Source organism: Heloderma suspectum, chromosome 9 (genome assembly GCF_057233095.1).
Source record: "Heloderma suspectum isolate Gila_16-S chromosome 9, 16-S_ref, whole genome shotgun sequence".
NCBI classification, from domain to species: Eukaryota; Metazoa; Chordata; class Lepidosauria; order Squamata; family Helodermatidae; genus Heloderma; species Heloderma suspectum.
This window is the reverse complement of record NC_139466.1, coordinates 31071244-31080418: the sequence shown is the minus strand read 5'-3', so window position 1 is coordinate 31080418 and position 9175 is coordinate 31071244.

The following is a 9175-nucleotide window of genomic DNA, read 5'->3' as shown; positions in this document are numbered from 1 at the left end:
CCAGGAAATTAAAACAAAGGTGAGTCTTTATTGTATTCATTACATGTCTATTTGAAGTATTTTTATGCCACTCCTCAGCCAAAGAGGCTCTCAGAGCAGCTTACAAATAAACAATTAAACAAGACAGTCCCTGCCTGCAGGCTTACATGACACACAAGGAAAAAAAAGAACAAGAAGGGAAGAGCCAGGCAGGAGGGATTAATTATTTTAGTGGGGCTGGTGGAATGCTCCTGCTCTCCTTCATCTCCCTCAGCCAAGTAGAATCATAAAATAGTAGGGTTGGAAGGGGCCTATAAGACCATTGAGTCCAACCCCCTGCTTGATGCAAGAATCTAAATCAAAGCATCCCTGAAGGATGGCTGCCCAGCCTCATCTTGAATGCCTCCAGTGTGGGAGAGCCCACCACCTCCCTAGGGAATTGAATGTAATGACATGGATGCGATTTTAGCAAGGAAATAGTGAAATGAATGAGGTTGTTAATAAAGAAAAAATAGAATTATAAAATAGATCAAAACAATACTTGCTCACTGCTAGCCTTGCACGTGAGGAGGTCGGGGATGTTGTCAGCAGGGGTGAATTCCAAAGTTTGCAGAACCTTGTATTCTGCAAACCTTGTATAGTATGTATGTAGTATGTAGTATACTATATAGTATAGTATGCATCTTTGTATAGTATGCAAAAACATACTATATTTTTTTGGGGGGGGATAACCTAAGCAGGGGTGGGGAGACACCAAAGCTCCCAATGATGACTGAGCAGCACACTCAGTGAGAACAAGACACTGACTGATCATTGGGGAAGGGGGAATGGAGTATCTTGGAAAAGGTTACGGCTGGCTGGAAACTTGAAGAGAAGCACTCCACAATCCAACATTTTGTTGCAGGTGTAATGTGTGGATTCCACTCTCCCCAGAAAGACAAGTTAGGTGAGAAATGTTCTGGCTGTCATTGCTTCAGGTTCATCCATATAATTGGCCTGTTTTCCTAGCTTCCGTTATCATTAGTGGTGAATGTGTTTATGGCCATAAAGGTCACGCTGGAAACAATTTTATCTGATCTTCCAAAGAAGGCAGCACGTTTTTCAAACATCAATGTGTGTCTTAGCTGAGGATGAATAATGTAGCAATTTACAAGGCTGTTCATTAGCAGCATTCATAATGTGACTGGCTGCCCTCTCTGTAACACCGAACGTGGCCATTTCAAAACCACTGTCACATGCACGCTGCCCTGGCGTAGCTGACCAAATGGATGTCAGGGTTTGTTCCTATGCATATTACCAAAGGCCAAGCCAGGTGTGGCAGGTCTATCATTCACAAATCTACCCAAAGCAGGTAGAAAGTTGGTGGGGGTTCCTTTAACAGTACAAGGAGCCAGTGGTAGCTGGTGGCTCTGATTTTGGTGGGGCTGCAAATCTATTCCAGGTTTTAGTCAGAACAGCCAGAACTCTGAAGGAGCTATCTGAGGTGCTGAACACAATCCCCCAAATAGGTTCAGCACATTGGATAGCTCCTTTAGAGTTCTGGCTGAAACCCAGAGAGGATTCATAGCCCCACCAAAATCAGAGCCACCAGCCTCCACTGCAAGGAGATCATGTGGGAGAGATGCTGCACCCTCACCCCTCTTGGGCTTTGCCTCCCTGCACTTGGTGGCTCCAACTATTTTTAGTCATTCATATTAAAATGTATGAGCTACTTTCAGCCCAAAGGGCCCCGTACAGTGAGGCACAACTAGGAACATAGGACGCTGCCTTATACCAAGATGGACCATTGGTCCATCTTGCCCAGGGCTGTCGACACTGACTGGCAGTGGCTCTCCAGGGTTGCAGGAAGGATTCTTTCCTTGACCTATCTGGAGAAGCCAGGGATCGAACCTGAGACCTTCCGCATGCAAAGCATGTGCTCTGTCACTAGGGATGTCAGAGAATTCCGCCACGGACTCCAGTGAGGCTGGATTCTTAAGAATCTCCCCCCCCCCGGAATCTGTGGAGGAATGGCCTCCCCACCACCACCACCCTGCAGAATCCCCCCAGGACAGAGCGCGCCTGGCGGTGGATGCGACCGCTCCGGTGGCGGTGGATGCGGATGCGGCGGTGGCTCCGGCTGGTCTCCCAGCCACTGCCGGGCTGCTGCAGCCGCAAATGGCGGCCATCGTAGTGGCCGCCATTTGTGTGGCTGCCTTTCTTTGTGATAGGCTACGTAAATACTTACGTAGCCTATCACGGCAAAGAGCAGGGGCGCAAATGGAGGCCGCTATGCCATTTGTGCCCCTACTCTTTGCCATAATAGGCTACGTAAGTGTTTACGTAGCCTATCATAGCTTGGCAGCCATGCAAATGGTGTAGCGGCCACCATTTGCGGCCGCAGCAGCCCAGCAGCAGCTGGAATTCCGGCTGCGTCTGGCCCCGGCCAGCGGCTCAGCAGAGTTGCCATGGAGTGAAGCCGGCTGGGGAGAATTCCCAGGGGAGGGTCAGAGCACCTCCCCCCACTGCAGATGCCCCAGAATGGAGCCAGGTAAGTGTTTCGTACATCCCTATGTGTCACACTGACCTAGGAGTGAGCCAAGAATGGAGAAAATTGCCTGGAGCAACAGACTGAGAGGAGATAACATGCAGGAGGTGACAAGATTCACCCTCCCCCCCCCTAATACTATTAAATCTGGGGTGGGTAGGGATGTATGAGCAATTTGTTTCAGTTTGGTTTTGATCAGGATTTACCTAGGGATGGCAGAGAATTCCGCCACAGATTTCAGTGAGGCCGAATGCACTGGCATTCGGCCCCCCAAAATCCGTGGCGGAAAGGCCTACCCCCCCGTGGATTCCCCCCCGGGACGAAGCTTACCTGGGGCAGATGTTCCGCTGCCGGCAGCTCCGGCGGCAGTGACGATGGCTGGTCTTTCAACCGGATGCCGCAGCCACCATTTGCACCCTGGTCTTTGCCGTAATAGGCTACGTAAGTATTTACGTAGCCTATCATGGCAAGCCAAACAAAAAAAACAACAACAGCGTACGCAAATGGCAGTGGCTACGGCAGCTGCCATTTGCGTTCCCTATTTTTCACCATTTTAGCCTACGTAAATATTTATGTAGGCTATTATGGCAAAAAAAGGGGAACGCAAATAGCGTAGAGGGCACTATTTGTGTTCCTTTTTTTTCGCCGTAATAGCTTATGTAAATATTCACATAGGCTAAAACGGTGGGGGGAAAAGGAACACAAATAGTGCCCACTATGCTATTTGCGTTCCCCTTTTTTCCCACTGTAATAGCCTATGTAAATATTTACGTAGGCTAAAACGGCTAAAAATAGGGAATGCAAATGGCGGCCGCCGTAGCCACCGCCATTTGTGTACGCTGATTTTTTGTGGGTTTTTTGCCTGCCATGATAGGCTACGTAAATACTTACATAGCCTATCATGGCAGCTTGGGTGGACACAAATGGCGGCCACTACGGCAGCCGCCATTTGCATCCGCACCAGCCAGTCCGCAGCCGGAACTCCTGCTGTAGATGGCCCTGATTCTAAGATTCCAGGCGGGAGGACTGGATCGCCTCCCCCCCCATTGAGGATTCTGGGGGGAGGGACGGAGCACCTCCCCCCCCACCGCGAATCAATCCGCGAAAAGGTAAGTGGCTTTCGTACATCCCTAGATTTACCCAGTTTGCACCTTCCAGACCAAACATGGTCTGCACAATCTGTGGTCAAAGGTCATACATTTCTAAGCTAATTCGTGGGCACTCTCCACCCACCCCCAAAGTGCTTGAAAACATGTGTGTATTTGAAAAATCTGCATGGAAAAAATGCATACATTTGAAACATGTGCACAAATATGCTTTTATCAATGGGGAATGGATGTATAGACTTCAAAGATGTACACAATTGATGCGTACATTTGGAAAAATATACATGAAAATATGCATGGATTTTCATGTGAAAAGAAGAAAACAGAGCTTGCAATCTAAGACAGGCAAGCTGGAATGAGCTTCAGCATGGAATTCGGAGAACTTTGGAGAGCTCGAATTTTGCTGATTCACACATCCCTGAGGTAGGCCACATGTGAACTAGCACTAATGTGCATTAGGAGAAGTGGAACAAAATTCTTGTACAACCCTAAAAAAAAGTCTGATTCTGCCAAGAAGCAGACAAGGGAATGAAAAATGCCTGACAATCCATGAAACACAGAAAGAAATTTATTATCATCATCATCATCATCGAATCATTGATAAACATTTATCATTTATTATCAATAAATAAATATGATACAAGTGGTTTACAGCAGGAATGGAACAGGGAATTGGAACATCCTATTTTGTTTAATCAATGGACTGCCACCTTGGCATCTGTATCAGACATTTGACACATTTCAATGGATCTTCAGTTATGCCTTATTCAGCAAAACTTTTGTTTTGGGTCTATTGGACGCCACAACATCTTTTTAATAAAGTCTTGTCAAATTCGGCTAATTGTTGGAGGTGTGATGCAGTCAATGCTTCTCTTATTTATATGTTTTGGAAATGCCCAATGGTTGCCTCCTTTTGGGCGGAAGCTAATATATGAATAAATTTTGTATTGGAAAGCTCTTTAATATTTATTTACTGATGTAAATGCTCTTTTAAATTACTTACCTGCTTCTTGGAATGTAATGCATGGTCAGCGTAAATGGATTTCAGGGTGGAGGGGCGGAGCGCCTCCACCCCAAAGCAGATGTCACGAAACGAAACAGGTGAGTCGTTTCATACATCCCTATTTGCTACATAGGGATGCATGAGAATTCGATTTCTGGGGTGAAAATCCAACCAATTTTTCCAGTTTGACCCTGTGTATTTTGTTCCATTTCTCCCCGCTAGTGTCAATTCCATCTGTAATAAGTTGATCCAATATACATGGGGGAGGCAGCAATTTGTGCAAATTGGTTGGGGGGGGTTGTTTTGAGTTTGGGGACTTTAAAATTTGCACAGATAGAGTCATATCTTTTTTAAAAAAAATTATTGGCAATGTTGTGCAAGTGCACACAATCGCAAGTCTGCCTATCCATTATGTAGCCCCACAGAGGCATAATCCCTTCTTGTCAATATCCTTGTCAGTTCTGTCTCTAGCTACTTCCTTTAGCCCAGCAGAGCCATATTCCATACTTGTCAATTCCCCCCACACACACTTGAAAAATGCTGAAAAACAGGATGAAATTGACAAGTTCTTTGACAGGTATGGAATACTGGGCTAAATGAAGCAGGTGTGGAGAGGATGACACTGACAACTTTATTGACAAGAGGGAAATATGGCTCTGTGGGGCTACGTAGCGGACAGGCAGACCTGCAATTGTGTGCAATTGCGCAGGATCAGTAATTTATTTTTAAAAAACAATGACACCATCTGTGCAAATTTCAAGGTCCCCCCCCCATTAGTGCAAATTACAATTTCCCAAATGGCAGAACACAAAAAAATGTGCAAAATATTTCCAGAATTGGAAAAAACTCTGCTACAGTCCACTGCTGTTTACTGGAACAGAAATGAAGTAGAATCCCACATGGCTTAAATGGAATGGAATTCCCAGTGACATGCTTCCCTTTTGCTACATCATGATGTAGCATCCTTCTGGAGCATTCTGCAGAAAGAAAAGATGCCACCAGGCAGCTGTGAGGATCTCAGGAAACTGCTTATGACCTTTGTCCATCAGCATTATCCTCCCCCCTCCCCCCAAAAACCATGAATGATGAAATGGCAGTTTCACCCCTTCTTTTACCAATGAAAACCCCTCCCACCAAATTTGGCCCAGGATGAATTCTTGCCTTTTCATATCTAAAACAGGGATAGACAACGTGGTGTCGGCAGGCAACAGTGTGCTTCTGGACACCTTTCTTAGCACCCACCAAGGTGTTCTACTCTTTCACATTTTAAAAGAAAGAATGCCCCATCTTCTTATATGCAGCTGGGATTGCTGTGAAATGGTTCTTTGGGCACAGAACACTGTGGGTTCAAAGGAAGTCTTTAATGTATTGGGACTCCCTCCCCACCTTTGCCTTGTAACCTCCCTAAAAGACTGAGGGCTTGTCCTTTGCTATGACTCACATGGCAGCCATTTTGTGGTGGTGCCCAAGACAGTTTCTCAAATTGCCAAATGTGCCCATGGCCCCAAAAGGTTGTCCACCCCTGCCCTAAAAGCCTTTCAGGGTTTAATAATGCCTTCCATTTTAATTCAGGAAAAAACATATATGAGCCATTGCCTTAAGTATAGCAAAACATATGAATTACAAAAACAGGCATATTAATACTATTAATGAGCTGTACAGAAGCCAGCCAGCCACAAGCTCCCATCAAGGTGCTCTTGATTTACATCTCAATCTATTAGTTAATCTGTACCCATTTGTGTTCATATGGAGAAGTAATCATATGTTGTTCAATGGGGAGGGGGGGGATGTAAGGTTGATTCATAATACATCATTTTCACAGTTGGGCCTCATTAACATGTTATAAAGGGAAACTGGTGCCTCTCAGAGCCACGCTCCAGCTTTTAGTCAAATTGACATGCAGTGCTGAATATAAATATGGTCATTGCTGATGTCGAGATGTAATGAATTTTAACTCATTTGTTTATTATTGTAGAGCCTGAGTTAAGAGCTTTTATGAATTAGTAAATATGCCAATTCACAAATAGATCTCTCATGGCCACACAAAAGACTAGATGGGAAAGAGGGAATGTGTGATTTTCTGAAGTAGAGAGGCACGGGCTGCTTTACCAGGTCATTTTCCATCCAGGGCAAAGGTCAAAAGGTATAGCAGGATATAGTGATCACTCTTCCGAATGTCACATTTATTTATTTATTTACGTTATTATGTTTATATCTCACCTTTCTTCTATCATGGAATGGATGGAAGAACCAGTGTTTTTTTGAGCTCACCTAAATTCTCCAAAAATGGCTTCAAAGTTTCGGCACCCTCCCTTTTTTTGTTTTTGGCTTGTTCAGATGGGAAAAGTGCTCATTTCACTGCATATTATTCAAAATTGTGCACTTTACCCCATTGACCAAAGTGTGAAAATGTGTATTAAAAATGTGCATTTAAGAGTGCACTTTAAAAATAAATAAATGCATTTTTCAAGTATGATCTCCAGTTTGGAAAAAAAAAAAAAAAAAAGGGCTCCTGCTTGCATTTGGGATTGTGAATGGAATATGTTCAATGATTTGAAAACAGAAAACATTTTTTTGTACATCCCTACTCAAGGCAATGTCCATGGGATTCCCAGCTGGTCACCCGTCCAGATTCTGACCAGGCTTAGACCTGCTTAACTTCAGCAAGAAAGCTGCTTCATGTGCCTTCAGCCCGAGCATATATCCAGTGCCTGGTGAGGTTCTAGGCCACCTTACCCTGAAAAATGTTCATGTAAGTCTTTGCAAACTAATGTTTTTAGGACAAGGGGTTTAACTTGCATCAGTCAGGACCCATAGATTCCTTCTTCCTTCCCCCATCCCCTTAGAGAAGATAAAACCAGGATAGACCAAAGGCCTACCTTATCCAGCATGCTGTTTCTGACACTGCCTCTGGGAAGCCCACAAGCAGGACATTAACACAATAGCACCCTTGTGTTTCTCAGCAAGTAGCACTGAGATAACAAAGGTAATCTATAGCCATCATGACAAATAGCCATTGGCAGCCTTATCCTCCATGAACTGGTCAAATCCCACCATCCAAATTAGTTGGCAAATTCCATAGTTTAACTACGAACTGTGCAAAAAAAGCCCTTCCTCTTGCTGGTCTATGACCGTAATAAAATTGTTTCTTTGATTGATTGATTGATTAAGCCCTTCCATTTATCTATCCTGAATCTCCCGCCATTCAACTTCATTGCTGGCCCTGAGTTGTAGTATTATGAGAGGGAGAAGTTTAATAAAAAAGGGGGTGTCTCTATCTCTCAAAATACTAGAACTCATAGTCACCCCCAAAAAATGATTGGCTGTAAATGCAAGACAGATAAACAAAGAAGCCTTCACACAACACATAATTAAATGTATGGTATTTGCTGCCACAGGCTTTGGCAAAGGCCATTAGCTTCGATGGGTTTAAAAAGAGGTTAGACAGACCTCCTCCTCCTCAGCTTGACATAGGAAGCTTCCATATATTAAGCCAGACCAAGTCTAGCTCAGTCTTGTTAACTAGGGATGGTGGAGAAATCCTCCATGGACCCCAATGAGGCCAGATTCTATTGAATCTGCCCCCCCCCCTGAAGTCCATGGAGGATCGGATCTCTTACCTCCGCCTCCCTGCGAAGTCTTCACTGGCCAGATCCTGCCTGCCACTGGCTCTGAAGCCCCAGTGATACGGCCGCCATTACCATATTGCTGGCTGGACTGATGGACAGAGGACACAAATGGCATCGGCTACGCCATTTGTCCCTGCTCTTTAACGTGATAGGCTATGTAAATCTTTACGTAGCCTATTGCATGAAAAAACAGGGACGCAAATGGCGTATTTGCATCCCTGTTCCTATGTAAAGGTTTACATAGCCTATCACGTCAAAGAGCAGGGACGCAAATGGCATCTGCTACACCGGATGCCATTTGCGTCCACAGTACGGTAGTCTAGCCAGCAATACGGCAATGGAGGCTGTATCACTGGGGCTTCGGAGCAGGCTGGTGGCTCCGCAGAATTGCCACAGAGTGGAGCCAGCCGGCGAGGATTCCAGGGGGAGAGACAGATCACCTCCCCCCCCCCCCGCTGGAATGGCAGGTAAGTAATTCATACATCCCTATTGTTAACACACTGACTGGCAATGGCTCTCCTGTGTTTCAGGAAGGATTCTTTCCTAGTCCTGCCTAGATAGGCCAGGATTGAACTTCTGTATGCAAAGTGCATGCTCAACCAATAAGTTGAGCATGCCCCCCTCCGTATGACATGGTTTTATCAATGGCTGCTAGTCATAATGGTTGTAGGCAACCACATAAGAATGTATGTATGTATGTATTTAATTATTTAATTTAAACTATTTCTTGGCCACCTCTCAGGGCAGAAGCCCTCCCAAGGTGGCTCACAGCAATAAAACACATAAAAACAGTTAAAATATTAAAAGTGATAAAACATAAACACAGTAAAATGGCAATTAAAACAACAATGATAAACGCCAATGATAAAACCAGCAGCAACAATGGCAATAACAGCAACAAAAGCAGGCATATCAAGAGAAGGATAAGGTA